Below are 15,817 nucleotides of genomic sequence, written 5' to 3'. Positions count from 1 at the left end.
AGAGAGAGAGAGCGAGAGAGATAGAGAGAGAGAGAGGGGGAGAGTGTGTGTGTGTGTGTGTGTGTGTGTGTGTGTGTGTGTGTGTGTGTGTGTACACACAATAGAGAGGATAAAAACAGGGAGGTATGAAGAGAGATATGGTAAGCTTGAGTAACAATGCCCAAAAATGTTGTGTGCATGCATGAGCCTGACAGTGGCAGCACATGCATCTGTGAGGGTGCATTTCTCGATGCAGCAGACCGCACTAAAAGCACCCGTTAGTTACTGAGTAACCCTCAATCCGCACTCAGCTTGAGAGGATGTCCCTAGGAACAGCAAATGATGCCATGTGTACACCTGTATATGCGCATGTGCACAAATTAGCATGTGCATTTTACTAACGTTTGCATATATGCAAGAAAATCTAGGAGAGGGATGCATGCTATCATCTTGCCTCCAGCCTCTGCCACTCCCTTTCGCTGTATTAGTTTTTCAAATGAGGGCAGATATGCTGAAAACACATCTGCTCCACGTAACACGCTACCCCCTAGTCTTTTCCCTCCTCAGCCTACCGACCATCAGCTTATCTGAAATCCAGCACACACCTGCCTCCAACCAGCTTTTAGTCATTCTACTTTCAACCACAAAAATGTACCTTTAGGTGTCAACAATTTTACTGTTCTATTCTTATATATCCAGCTTCTACAAGCGCCCCGCAGCACACACATCACCAAATTCTTCAGCCGTCAACAGGGGTAGCTTTAACCTGGCCCAGCAGCAGGCCTTAAGCCACACAAGTGTCATGTTTCAAGCATTTCTTATCAAGACTACTGATGGCTTAATAATGCCAATACAAATGTAAAAATGCACAATCAAATGAATTATTTGTGTTAAGCTGTTCTTTAACATACACTCAAACTAGCGCTGCCTATTAAGCTCTAGCTTAACATACAGTAAGCTGCTCCCCATCAAGGCATTCCACACAAGCAGGAACAAAAAAGGGAAAACACAGATCAAAACATAATCTGGGGATCCCTCTCTGGCTACAGTTCACATTCCTGAGATTTAGGAAAATGAGACTAACTGCCACGCTAACTGCTCTACACAGCAGTGGCACGTTGGTGTGGTGACCTAAATGCTAACGTCAGCATTGCAACATCCTCACAAAAACATATGTAATAAGGTTTATGGCGACCGTTTTAGGTTAGCATGTTACAGCAGAATGCTAACACTTGTTCTTGGCAAACGCAGCTGAGGCTGGTGGGAATGTCTTTAGCTTTGAGGGTTTTGAAACGATTCGCTCTCAACAAAAAATATCAACCTGTTGGTGGCACAATAAGAAAAATCTGTTATGATGATGCACTGTCTAGAAACCATGAAAGTTTGGTCCAACTTTGTGCCAATTCATGTCATCAATGTGAAGACATTTTACTGGATAACTCAGAACTTTGACCTGTAGGTAGCGCTACATGAAAAGCTCTGCAATCACCAGAATCATTAGGATTCTTCCTCTGGGGGCCATGAATGTCTGTAAAACAGTTTATGGCAATCCAAGTAATAAGTTATGTTGAAAAGAAAATGCTAAAATATTATCAGCCATTATAGCAGTTACTCACCAATACAATAGAAACCAACCGTAGTATTTTTGTTTACCATCAGGCGACACTAGTAGCCATACTGCATAACTCAATCACCGACTGACGCCCTGGAAACTAAGGCTGTCACAATTATAACACAATCGCCTGATTGCTGAGCTGATCACAATCATTTTGCACAATCATTACAATCGTTTCAATTCACCTGTATAAAAACAGCTGGATAACTAACAAAAACATCTGGCGCTGTTTTGATGATGTCATCTTGTTGCACCCCCTTCTTCTACTGTGGTTTAACGGCACCTGAGTGGAGAATTAGCTCCAACCAACTGTTTATTTCAAGGTGCTTAATTTCTAATATTCGCATAACCGTAGTGGATGGAAATTTGAAATTTCATTTGCCAATTTTCTTTAACTTCCATGTGGACAGAAACCTGGCAAATGTTAGAAATATTGCAACAAGTAGAAAGTGAATTTCAACAGTTGGTTGAGGCAAGCAAACATCACAAAGCCCAACAGGCAAACAGAAATATAATCTTACTTTCTTTGTTACAATGTTCAATGGCAATAAATGTTTTTTCTTCTTCATAAGGTGTATGTGTATCAAACTATTATTAGGCTTATACTATAATGGTGGCATGAAATGAAAGAAAAAGATAAATCTTTAATCAAAATTATTTGTATGGCAATCCAACTAAAATGTCATGATTATACCAGCCCAACTACAAACCACTTACAATGTCCTAAAAACCACTTAGTCACATTCCAAAACATACCAACCAAATGGAATGCGTCCTCATAACATGACAACACCCTGACAGCCACATAAGCAACACACTTCCAACCACTCATAACACCAGCGCAAACTCTGAGCAACACTTTGTAACACCCGAGCAACCATGCACCAATACCCCAACAAACACCAACCACATAGGTTAGCAGCCAGGTAGCACTCAACAAAAACTTCTTTTCAAATCCACTGTAGCACCTATGAACCACCACACCACTTTGAAAACTTCATAATAAGTGTAATATAGTTAGGGCTCAGAAGCATGACAGCTTACAACAAGCACATGTATTTTCTTCAGGACAGACTGAGTTTGTTAACCAACAAATTTCCACTGAATGCACATCAAAACTGTACTATTACTGGTTGTATTGTGTCTGACCTACACACTTTAAATGATTCAGTTCCAATGGCATATACACCAGTCACATACTGTGTGTGCTAGACAAAAATAGTATAGGTGAAAAGGATAACAAAAGGAAAATCATGGGCAGTAAACACTGTTGCACACCAGCGTATTGGGTAAAGTTATTTTCCACCACCACAAAAACTGCAAAAACAGGGTTTAAATGCTGGTAGCACTACGTTCAGTTTGGTTGTGCTTTCAAATAAACACTATGTGGCTGATTGAGGCTCCTTCCCCTCACAGTGAAGCAGAATATCGGTGCACTCCCTTGGCTCTCCAGTCTTGCCGATGTTGGTGCTTAATCTCCACTGAATGCTTGCATGTTCCTCTATAGTCTCGAGATTTCTGTTGAACTTGAGTTTATAAAATCATTTTTGATGAATTAGAAAACCTCTTGCTAAAAATCTGTCACGTTTTGAAGCTGTAATGGTCGGTGCTTTGGGCGTGTCAGCATCATCAAAATGCAACCCTCAGTCAAAGACAAGCTGTGGCAGTCAGTCAGAATCTTTCAGCCATGACAGCAGTGTGGAGCTGCTGGTTTTCATTTGACAGCTTGCAATTCATCATCACCTTACAATAGTCAAAGGAGATGAATGCCACTCTTTGAGCAAACACTTTGCTTGTTTTTCTCTCACATGTCATTCTTTCTCACTCCTTGGCCTCTCTCACACTCCTTTTCTCTTCATCGTTTCTTCTTCTCTTACCTGTCTTACTGCTTGTCCCTTTTTCTCCTTTTCTTTGTAAAGCATTTTTTTTCTTAACCCCTCCCCTTTGCTGTGCATGACGTACGACGCGCATTTTCCCCTGGTTACCAGGGGCAACGTGGATGGAGAGGGACAAGTGGATTTGTCAAGAACGAGAGCCTGGAGAAACAAAAGTAAGAAAAGGGAAGCAGATCTGCAGGGCAAAACTGTAGTATATGCAGATAGAGACCCACAGCACACAAACACCTACAGAACAAACATACCGGCACACGACGCTGGCCTGCACTGACAACACAATGGGCTGATGTGAAAATAAGGCACGATGTGCACCTAGAAAAGGCCTGACCACTATACTTCATCACTGCAATCAAAAACAATCAAAGCAACAATCCCCAGACTTCCCTGACTATCTTTCGTGCTTAGGGAGTGGACAAAAAAGCATGAATACTGGAACAGGAAAATGTAATCCAATGGTCTTCCAAACAATACTGCTATATCAAATTGCTCAAGATAATATGGGTATCATTTCAAATTAATTTCTTGATAATGTAAAAAATATCCAGACTTCTTGACGCACAGCAACAGCAAGCAACATTGCCACTAGCTCCACAGTAGAGGAGTTAGTTCCAAAAATGGGAGATTACAGTTCGAACACATTAATACATAAGAAGTGCAATAAGACTGTAAACAGAAAAGGGGGCAATACAACAAACATATTTCACCACCTCAAGCAGAAGCACCAGTTTCAGTACGAGAAGAGCTCAAAAGACGATGTGAGTTTTAAACCAGAAAATGTTTTTCAGTATTTTGTCATATTGTCAAGTATATCATTATCACAGAAATAGACTGAGATATTGTGCTAAGTGTTTTAGGGCCATATCACCCACCCTAACCCCCCAAGACCTCAGAAAAACAGAAGTGAAATTATAGAAACATAGAAGTGAAACGACATCTCTCTGAGAGTCTCAACAAAAACTGATTATAGGCTTCACAAATGTAGCATTTTGTGTAGGTGTTGATGATATAGTCTCAAGGCTTGTGCATTATGCAGTAGCCTACAGGATATATAATAGCTGTCTGATTCATACCAGATCAGCAGACAGTAAGATAATAGAGCAGATGCTGTAACTTCACCATACACAGAAGGAAGCTGAATATCACAGTGTTTAGCTTTGTTTGTATTCATCTTCATACATAATTCAGCTCTGACTCAGTTTTGACAAATGTTTTGTCTAAACGCTTTAATTTCCCATTTCTCTTCTTTGTAAAACAAAACCCTTAATGGGAAATGAGAGGGGCACACTGTCCACTCAAACAATACACCAAATCTGTGTGTAAATCTGAGCTCATTGCCCACAAAATCCTGGCAAAATATCGTTTAATCCTGACAGATTGGGTGCCTTTCTTCTGGAGGCACGCAGCATGCCGTCACCTCGCAGAGCGCAGTCTGGAGCCTGGGTTGTTACTGGCAAAGGGTTCTGTGTGTGACACTTGACTATCAAACCCGTGCACTTAATTTCATATTATGTCTAAAGGTGAGTAAGATGACCAAGATTTATTGTATGTACCTGTTGCTATAGTTACCATTTACATAAATTCAATGGTGTTGGTGAATAGTGATGGGACAGTGCTGAAATAGTATTAAGAGGAAAGAGGTGAGGTGGAAAGCAGTTAAAGAGCTAAGAAGAGGAGGTGAAAGGGTGACTAAAACAAGGCTTTCTCTTCAGGTCAATGTACACCCAAGCCTTCGAAAGCCAATAATACTACTAACAGACACGATGCATTCAAAACCTTAATGCAGCTCTGGCTCCCTCATGTGGACATCTTCTGCCAGTATGAGCAGTCGCCAGGAGTCTGCAGTGTGAGCCAGTATGCCAGTATTTTGTTCTTGCACTGCACTTTTTGTGCCTTATATTTAGCAAGTGAACACAAAAATATATTCAGACTCACTACCTAGAGATATCAAGGGAGCAACAATAAGTGTTTTTTTGTTTTGTTTTGTTTTTTTTTAAAAAAAGCATATCTCTTCAATTTAGCCTTGAACTGGCTATACAGACCTGAAACTCCTGTTTGTGCTGAGTCTCACATTTAACTTTACTGCTATTATTATCATCAAGTGGTTTTATTTTCCATCTTATTTTCCATTATTTTTCTATCCTTGTTTTCATGTTCATTTTTTAAGTGAAGCACGTTATTTGTTTGCTCTAAAGTACCTCAAGATGCATTTCTTGTATGAAAGGTGCTGTACAAATAGAGTATTCATACATATATATTAAAAGAACTGGGAATCTTTTAGATTTGTGTTTCTTTCATGAACTTAGCAATCACCTTTTCATAGATTTGATTAGCTCTCATACAGAACAAAATTTGCTGCAGACATTATCTTTGCTACAGCTGCTGCAGCGACTATGAGGCAAAAACACACATCAGAAAAGTCAGACACAAAAAACACCTTCCTGATGAGTTAATTTTATACAGTTGACCAATAGATGGCAGCATTTGACTAGAAACACATTGAGGTAAAAAAAAGTTATTAGACAGATGCAAACCATGACTACATTATGGTTGATATAAATCATGTAGAGGCAAGTTAGTGTGTCCCCAAAGTGCAAGGGCCAACAGTGATGTGACTGCTTATGCAGTTGCACCTTTCTTAAGTCTTTATATGGCATCCACTTTGTTCAGGGCTCATCTCCATCTCAGGCCATGTGGGGTCACTGCGGCTACAGTATAATTTCCTGACAGTCTCAGTTATATTAGCTGTCATTTTCAACATGACCACGCAGCGCTGTTAAGAAGCGCCATGTCTTCCTCCCTTAGAGCAGTGACATTTTTCTTTATAGTTTTAACATTTAAGGCTCTCGCTTCGGATGACTCACTGCCCGCGATGAAAGCAGTCGGCCTTGTGAATGCAAAATGGAGCCAGTCCACTCTTTTGACAAAAAAAAAAAAAAAAAGTGGGAAACAAACTGCAGAATGAGTGTGAATTATCTGTGCCTCTCACAGCTTTTTTAGAAGGGGCAGTGCAACAAAATGACAAGACGTAGCAGCAGACCTCAAGTGAGACTGGCTCTCCATCAGTGCTCAACTCCAGTGAACATCACAAATATCCCAGCGCTGCCTCACAAGAGAGAGCTGAATACTGACGGGAGCAAAACAAAACCTGCATGTAAGTATATCATCAAAACAAAACCCTTTGAAAAACACATGAACAGTGCTGAATTGGGAGATACGGTGAACTGCTCTATTCTTATTTTTATTCATGAACTTGAGGGATCTGGTTTTGTTTTCTTTAGTCTGAAACTCTGGACCGCAAGCACATCATCTATCCCCCTGTCTCCCTTTCTGATTCTCCCTCTACTCGAGTACAACACAGATTCTTTAACCTACTTTTCCTGTTCATTTCACTCCTCATATTTCTACCTGCTACGCCTCCTCTCCCCATTATCCAAGCACATCTTCCTGCCGACCCGTACGGCTTGTCTCTCAGCCGCTGCGAGGTTATCTCATGGACAGTTAGTTGCCTAGCACAGCTGTCACAGTGACCCTGACAGGGACTGAGGTCTACCTCCCTTCCTCCCACTGATGGTCAAAGGTCACACCCTCTCTCCTCCTGGCTTAGAAGGATGCACACATGCTCGCACATTCTGGCACATACACAAAGATGAATCACAGCTGACAGTGTGGCTGCGGTAGAGCAGTAAATAATAGGCAGCCAGTGTTACAGTTTGAGATGTGCGGATCTAAAAATCAGACCACTAATTAGACTTCTTCTGCCTGTGGGCATTAAATAAGACATGGGTTGTGTTTCATATTCATCATTAAAGAAATCGGTGCTTTGAAAGGCAGCAACAACACACTTCAAGACCTACACATAAGAGAGTCAGGAGAAAATAATGGCACCGAAAAAAATAAAGAAATAAAAATCAAAGAGCATCTATTGCTGTTACAATTAATTTAACACTGTCCTGAGCAGCACCGCATTATAAGTCAAAGCCAATGTGCATCAAGACTGAATGACCCAGCGAGCTAAAACTTCAGGGAGTCTTCAGTTATTACTGTGCTCACTTACAAGGAAAGAAGTAATATAGAGCGTGGCCAGGATCCATTACAATACTCCGCTGGAACGTTTCATTAAATGCCTGCATGCGAACGTGCGCGCCCTTGAATGGCAGCTTTTGTGTATCTGCCTTATGTACGGTTGCATTTCTTTCGGAGCACGCCAATGGTTGTTATTTATTGAGCCGCACTCTGGCGTGTGCACGATGAGAGGAAATGGGCGGGGGAGAGGCAGAACAGAGGGACAGAGGAGAGCGAGCGAGGAAGGAGAACGGAGCTGCTTGCCAACGAGCGAGAAGCTCAGAGCAGGCTGCAACTGACGCAGGTTGACAGTAAATGAAAGTGGATGAATACAAATGACCACAGGGATAAGGAAGAGGGGTTGAGAGGGGATGATGGGGGGGGGGGCACGAAGATCGGGGTAGCTCAAGCAATAGCCCATGGTTATGAACATGGTGGGCCCAGGAAGCTGAACCCGGTCTTGTGTGTCTCTGTGTGTGTATGCTTGTGCACATCTCTAATTGTATGTGTTTCCTGTTGGGACATACTTCCATTTAAGCATGGCTGTGTATGGTGCATGTTTAAATGTGCAGGTCAGGTTAAGTGCTCGTGTGCTTCTTTGTTTCATAGTTTTATGCAGCGGATGGGGAACTGGAGGTTTTGTTAGTGTGTTTGTGTGTGTGTGTGGGGGGGGGGGGGGAGCCAGACAAAGAGACAAAGGTTCTCCAGAGATTTAGATCATGTATTATAAATTCAGATCAGTGATTTCAGGATGGTGGGCTACACTAACAGTGCTTTTTTACACCTGATGTGGATCTCAATTGAATAAAATGATAATGTGTTTTACACCTCATTCCTGCACTCCATAAAAGATTTAAGTACTGCTCATGGTATACAGGCTATACACTGTTTATATCCAACCCACACACATACATACATGAGAAAGCATTACAGGTCAACACAAAGGAATGACCATGCTCATTACAAATAATCTGTTCAGTGAGGTAAGGGTGAATTACAATATGGCTCATTTAGGAGGGGAATAATAGGAGGGTGATGCTGGGATTTGCAGACATGGGTGTGGGGTGGCCACTGATGCATGATGAAGGGGAATTACTCCTCAAAATTGACACTGAATAATTCATAAGAAAAAACAGGCTCCACTTTTCAATAAAACACCTGGGTGATTTTCTCAAGTTGTTGACTTCAAAGTAAACTTTTTAAGTGATATGGGCACGACTGTCTGGAACTTAGAAACAATGGAATCCACTTCAGAAACCTCAGTGCAAGAGGCAGAAAAAACTCGCAATTCCTTCATAGTCTATGAACATTTTGCTGGACCAGGACCTCCACCGATTTAGCACTGCACTTCGAAAACATTGTCAGACACACGATGGACCATCAAAATTGATGCAGCAGAATCAGAAATATTGTTTTTATTCCACGCCTTCTTCTTCTCTGACAACACCTGGTGCCTACACTACCCACAATGCAGAGCTTGGTCAGAGGTTCAGGTGTGTTATGTAAGTAGCGGCTAAAGGAGTTACAAAAAGCTTTGCACAACTCTTTTTAGACATGCAGTTGTACTCCCCATGACCTGCAAACAGAACTGTCTTGGTCATTAGTTGATCAAAATTTCTAATAGGCCTTTTTCACAGAATATTCTGACTTATGAAATCCACTTAGCTGCTTCGGTTTCAGGGTCCTGGTATAGTGCATGCTGGCTCATTGTCACACTGTCATAACTTACTGGGACACTTGAACAGGAGCGCCATCATTAATGTTATTACTGTAACACCTGCGTTTTTCCTCTTATGACTGCTGTGAAAAAGGCCTGTTACATTCAGGGTCTTGAACAAGCAGCTAGTGTAAGACAAAGTGGATCAACTCGATGTCCTGGTTTAAGAACTGCAATCATTTTCTCCCTAAACGACTGAACAGGATGTCTTTGTGTATATTAAGTTAATTTATGAAGTAAACTTTGTCGATCCCACTGGCGAGTTTTCTACCTAATAATGGAAACTTGTTCCAGGCAGGAAAATAAACCAGAAGTGCCGTTTCCAAACTCGAAGCCAATCAGTGTTGAGTTCGGTCTCATTATCCCATGAATTAAAATGAAAATTTCCACAGAAGTCTGCTGTTTGAGCTTGTGGAGTGAACTATGAGAGAACAGCTCTGACATTTCCCAGAGACACAGACACAGCACAATCACACGCAGCAATTTCACATACAATAGAAAGAGGAATTAATATTATTCATCAGTAACAACAACAGATGCAGAGTAGTATTACTATTTTCCAAGAACATTGGTTGTTTCCATGCTGTGATTTCACAGTATGAGCAATTTTATGCAAAACTGCTAAGAAGAAAAAGTGGTGAAGATGAACAACCTTGAAAAACGTGATATCTCATGGCACACCACAAAAGATAATTAGGTTTTTTAACCAATTAACATGTTTTCTAAGGAGCAGAAATGCAGGGAGTTGAGACAGGAAAGGAGCAATGGGGGAAGAGGTTATCAAGAAATGTCACAAGACAAGAATATCATTAACTATCCACAGTGAAGGCTTAACGAAACAATGCCTACAGTCAAATCTAAACAGTCTAGCATAGCTTATTTTAATAAAATGAGTCCTTTCAAAATAACAGATGCCTAAATTAGTCAGTGCTGAATTCAATATATCGGAGATTCTTAAATGGACAATCCCAATCATCTACAGACAATCTGATCTTTTCCTTCCACGGACTACAGGTCTGGAAATAAAGTACACTGACTCAACAAGTAGACTATTACTTTCACAATATTCATGTTTGCAGTCAGGCTAAACTGATGAGACATCAGGCCGGCTTGGTACAGTTTCAAACCTCACACAGTTTTACTGCCCAGTTCAGCCTTCAGCTCCTAAGTGGCTCTTACTTCTCCTGTACACTGACAGAGAGAAAGCCTTGAATCTCAAGCAAACATATTAATCTTTCACACACCCACGCAATGGTGTGGCACATGTTTTGACACCAGCCAAAGCAAAGCACTTCCATCAACAGTTTCCAAGCCACACTGGCATAACAAAGAGCACTGTGGAAGACCGCAGGAACTGCTAAGTGATGGGAATAAAAGTGAGGCAAACGGGAAAATGAAAGTTCAAAGATATTTTATTTCTGCTGATCTCATCACAGCGGAGAAAATGAAGGCAGTCAAAGAGACCAACACCAATTTAATGTTATTCACCAGGAGACGTTCTTCTTATTATTCGAATTCACCACTTTCATTGCTTAAATCTTGAGTTCAGACTGTCTGTTTAAAAATGCAAAGACACCCATTTGATTTGGATTCAAGTCTCTATTTCTGTAATATGTTGATTTTTTTTTTTTATTGGGAACATAATTATCAAATGATGATCACCAGATATGAAAATGTTATCAGTTCTTACTTCCTCTCAGACCGCTTCATATTTTTAAGATATTCAACAATATCACGTGGAGAAAAACATGAAGTGTTTCTATTTTTTTTGCATATAATTTGTTATTAATGGAACTAATTTCCTGCAACAGACAACAGACTTGAAAGATGAAACATCTCATGATTGTTGGGGAAGCGGAAATAAACTGAAACCCTGCAGTGTTTTAAGCTATAAAAATGTAAAAATTAACTACTTTCATGACCTGTCAAAGAACGGGAATTTGTGTGAGAGTGTATGTCGTCACTGACTGGTTTGGGTGGAAGTTTAAGCCATTTTAATTTAGATTATGTTCATTAAGGCTTTTTGCGAGAGTAAATCCTCTGGCACTGTAATTATACCAAATTAAATTCTACAAAGTAATGACGCGAGGTCCATTGAGGAAGTCAGATGCAGAAACATATATTTCTAGTAATGCACAAGAGAGGAACAAAAATGTTGATTAGCCGCTTGACAATTTCATCTTTTGTTCTCTTTTGTTCCAAATATTAAAAAAAATATTTTTCTCCATATGAATATTTCTGGAGGGGGGATCCAGCTCTTACTGTATGAAAATCACCCATGCAGAATGTACAGACAGATAGGACGGCTGAGGTTGCGGATTAGACGTGGTATGCGGGCGTGACTCGATTAGCACATTCAAGGGCTAAAAAATAGCATACGAATGACAGGAATAGCCCATAATAGACCTTCAGTGGGCAAATAAAAATAAACTTTTGCAACATTGCGGTGGTATTTTGTTTTGTTTTGTTTTGTCTTTTAATTATTTTCCACAAAAACTGCACTGAGATCAAGAAGTCTCACATGGGACCGTCGTCTCAGCAAACAACGAATCACCTGGAGAGGAGCTGCTGTGAAAAACAGGACTGAAATTTCAACAGCAGACAGTGTACTTAGGGGTCCCGAGTGACACACAGATGTGGTATTCTGGCAACACTTAAGAGCATGTAGATTTCAAAATCTGGCATCATATTAAGCCCAAGGGCAACGTATGGCGCTGCGCACACGGTCTAACCCAATAACAGAAATGAAAAAAGTTATTAAATACAAATACTTCTGCAGTGCAACATGTATGATGCTGAAGTGTTTCTACAGAGACAACTATGCTTGGAGGGGTGATATTACATACATGAGACAAGCAATTTATGGAAAAATTCTATTCACTTGTCACGATTTAATGTTTATTATCAGCGTTTAAATATCAACATATACATATACATTACTGTCCGTTTGGAATCACCTGTTCTATTGAAAAACCTCATTATTTTAGTCTAGTTTTAGTCAATGAAAACTGTTGACATTTCAGGGTTTTTTAAGTCATTAGATTGTACATTTCAGTCAATCTAGTCTAGTCAAAAACATCATTTCACATAAGATTTGATGCTAATCTTAAGGACAAATAAACAGTATTTTCATGTCATGGGTGGTCACTGTTGATTGGTCAGCACAGGACATGAAACCAGTACACGCAGCTCAGGACACTGAGCTATCACACTGACGAGAAAAAACAGTACACACAAGGCGACTTTGCCTCTTCTTTTTTGTTAATGAAAATAAAGAGAGATTTTGGTAAAGTTGAAATTCTTTTAAACTACATTTTAGTCTTTTTCATCAACAATATTGCACGTTAGTGCAGACACAGTTGTCGTCTCGTCTTGGGTGGTGACAAACACACTATATTTCATCATAGTATCCTTTTTTTTATCATATGCCCTTTGATTTTGACATTATTTTCCAGCTCAAGGCAAACCCTCTATTTCTATTTTGACAGTTTCGCTAAAGCAACATGCCTGCTAATTCCCGCTTGTTAGAGGCATTATTGTGTAATTGACATTGAAAGAGAAACCTGCTCCCATTTAAATCAGCACAGAGTTTGATGCTAAGCTTCTAATTTCTTTTATCAATGACTGCTGATTTCTTATATTCTGACTTAACTGTTGCTCAGAGGTTTCTTTGTCTTTTTCTTTGTCTCTGCCTATTATACAGAGTTTTGTTCTCCTTGTACAAAACGTCACTTTTTTGCAAACCTTTCATACAAATTACTATCTATTTGTAAAGACTTTGTACAACCTAAAAACATGAAAAACAATCCAAAAATAGTCCTCTCAGCCATCTGATTGTACCGAACGAGGCTTCTGTGGGTGATGAATGCAAACTTTTGAATGGTAACGTATGTTGTCTGGTAGAGACAGGAGTTTATATACTATTAAAAACCACGAGGGAGCTAATGCGGGTGGCATGTGCTGATAAAAGCACAAAATTAGGCATAGAGTGTTTTCAGCTATGTAATTAACGGTCCACATGTCTAGTGGCTGCATATTAATTGATATGTTTTTTGAAGAGAGAGACGTGTGTCGAGGTGGTGAGGCACTAGCATACCATAATGAACAGCACTGCAAAGGTGTTTCAATGAAGAACTGTTAGAATTGTGTATTTGTGTATCATAAAATGGTAAACTGCAAAAATGAAAGATTCGGCGTCAGATGAGTCTGGATGTAAACAGGATGGCAATGTGCAATTTAATGGAGAGCAATTTGTGATGTGTTTGAAAGTTCAAAGCCATTATCACATCTTCAGCTTATTACATTTCTGACTTGTTTATGACATATGCTAAGAAATGTGTTTATTTTTAGAATCTGTGAATAAACACAAGACTACCTATGCTCGGTATTATCATTTCAGCCATGAGGGGGTTACATGATAGCTGAGAGCGGGCGTTATGTCTGCTGTCATTGGAAGATAATCCATGAAATGAATGGGTTGGCTGGAATGCCAAGAAGAAAACGAGTTTTCTTCCACCAACTTAAGCTCATATTTCTCCTGAGGCAGAAATATGAGGAAGTACGTAATGTTTATCTACTGCGAGATCAAACATCCTCAACTCCACTCGGATACGCCAAACTGGATTCTATATATAATAACATCTTAGAGTCAGCGTCGACGTTTTAATCTAATTCTAATCACACACATGCTCACTGCTGTGACAACGCTGCATCATTTATTCTTACCATCATGTTAGTTTTCTAGACACTAACTATCCAGCTGTTTGCTTTTCCACAGAGCACCACAGTATCTGCTCTCGCCCCTGACTCTGTGGAGCCTCAGAGAGCAGCATCATCCACTCTGCCTCCCACTGTTCCTCCATCCTTGTTTTCCTCCCATCATGCCCTCTGTCATCTCTGTGGCCCCAGTGGACATGGCTGGTGTGACCCTGTCTAAGCCTGATGGTGGTGGAGGAAGAGAGGGATTGGGGGGTGGGGCTCTTTGTCCTCTCCTCTGTCCACTCCCCTGTGCTCCCTTTGGGAGGACACATGTTCAGTGCCTCCATGCATGTGCTATCTCCTCTCTCAGATGTTCACGAGCCATCCGCGGGCAGCGGATAATTACTGTACATACCTGCCGGGCTCCTGTCCTTTTGCTTTTGAGCTGGACTAGTGTTTGCAGTTCTGTGATGTTTTTCACAGTTGATAAGCAACAATGATTTGGAAAAATCCTCTTTTTGCCTTGTGTTCCCTTAGAGATACTGAACATAAATAGAAACTGCACACATCGTAGATAAATGCTAAAAGTATTAACATTATTAACAAAAGGAATTAAAACAATTACCAACAGTTTGCTGCATGTGTTTGGCATGTACGTGGACTGCAGTGTTTTAAGTTGTAAGCAACAGCTCATGCGCACTAGAGTGTGACGGACAGATAAACCGGCCAGGCAGGTATATCGGTCAATATTAGCTTATCAGAGATAACATGCTCTCGAACCTGGTCAGCGTATCAAAGACCTTAATGATTTTGAGCTTGAAACAGAAAGCGGTATTTATATGTCAGTCAATGAGCAAATTGTGCAGGTATGTATATGACAAGTACTCTCACAGTACATGTCTTGGTCAAAAAAAAAAAAAAAACATGCCAACACTTCAAAATACCAGTAAGAAACATGTTTTACTTGGTTCAATCCATTCAAAAACTTCGAGAGTTCAAGAGCTCTCAGGGAGAAAAATAATAATAATCAAACATTCATGTTCTCAAATTACTTACTGTTGCTTTCTAATTACTCAGTTCAAGCTCTTGATTTAATAGCCTAATGTTTTTGGCGTGAGGCCCAAGGGCAACGTGTGCTGTCTCTCCCTCTCGCGCCACCCAAACAAAGTTACTTATTAATGAAAATGTATCATTAACTAGACTACCTCTGCTATATGTCGATAAAGCTTTGTAACATTAATATGGCTTCTAAATAAACTGTCACTGTGTTTCAGCTCCATGGCTGCTGAAGGGCTTCACCAAAGCAACATTTTTCACTGCCCCTGCAATTACAAATAATAGCCTAACAATAACAATATGTAAGATCAGATAATCTCAGATATGTGCCATATAAATTAAAACCAATTAGATGATTTAGAGCTGTATTTCAAGTTATTTCAATGGCAAGCAATTTCCCCATCCCTAAGGGGTCCCAGGATCAGCACCTTGGACAGTGATTATGATCCACCTGTAAGGCAAGAGGACTGCTATTGTCTGTTATTGACTATTGTTTACCATCAGCAAAGCTTTCAGTTCATTTCAGGGACGTTATCCAGAAGCCTGCAGGCAGATAACATTGCATTAACCGGATTCAGAAAATAAAAACACGCTGGAGATTAGTGGGTCGACATCACTGTTCACAATCCTTTCATACTGTGGTGGTGGGAAAGTGCCAGGCATGTGATGCGTGCTGGTCTTAATGACAGCTACAGGTAGATTTATAGCACAGTCCAGTCTGCAGCCTGTGAGTGCTGCTGCTGCTGCTGATGGAAAAAAAGACATTTGATGAAATGGATGTATTATTTTTGGCTG

At 40.3% G+C, this 15,817-nt stretch overlaps 1 protein-coding gene across 2 annotated transcripts in view; it reads right to left on the bottom strand.

Moving 5' to 3' along the window:
• Positions 1–15,817, bottom strand: part of pde4d (phosphodiesterase 4D, cAMP-specific) — a 148,295-nt gene that overhangs the window by 90,069 nt on the left and 42,409 nt on the right. The window lies entirely within an intron of this gene.

This window comes from Chaetodon auriga, chromosome 5, assembly GCF_051107435.1.
Source record: "Chaetodon auriga isolate fChaAug3 chromosome 5, fChaAug3.hap1, whole genome shotgun sequence".
NCBI classification, from domain to species: Eukaryota; Metazoa; Chordata; class Actinopteri; order Chaetodontiformes; family Chaetodontidae; genus Chaetodon; species Chaetodon auriga.
This window is presented reverse-complemented; position numbering and strand designations above follow the sequence as displayed.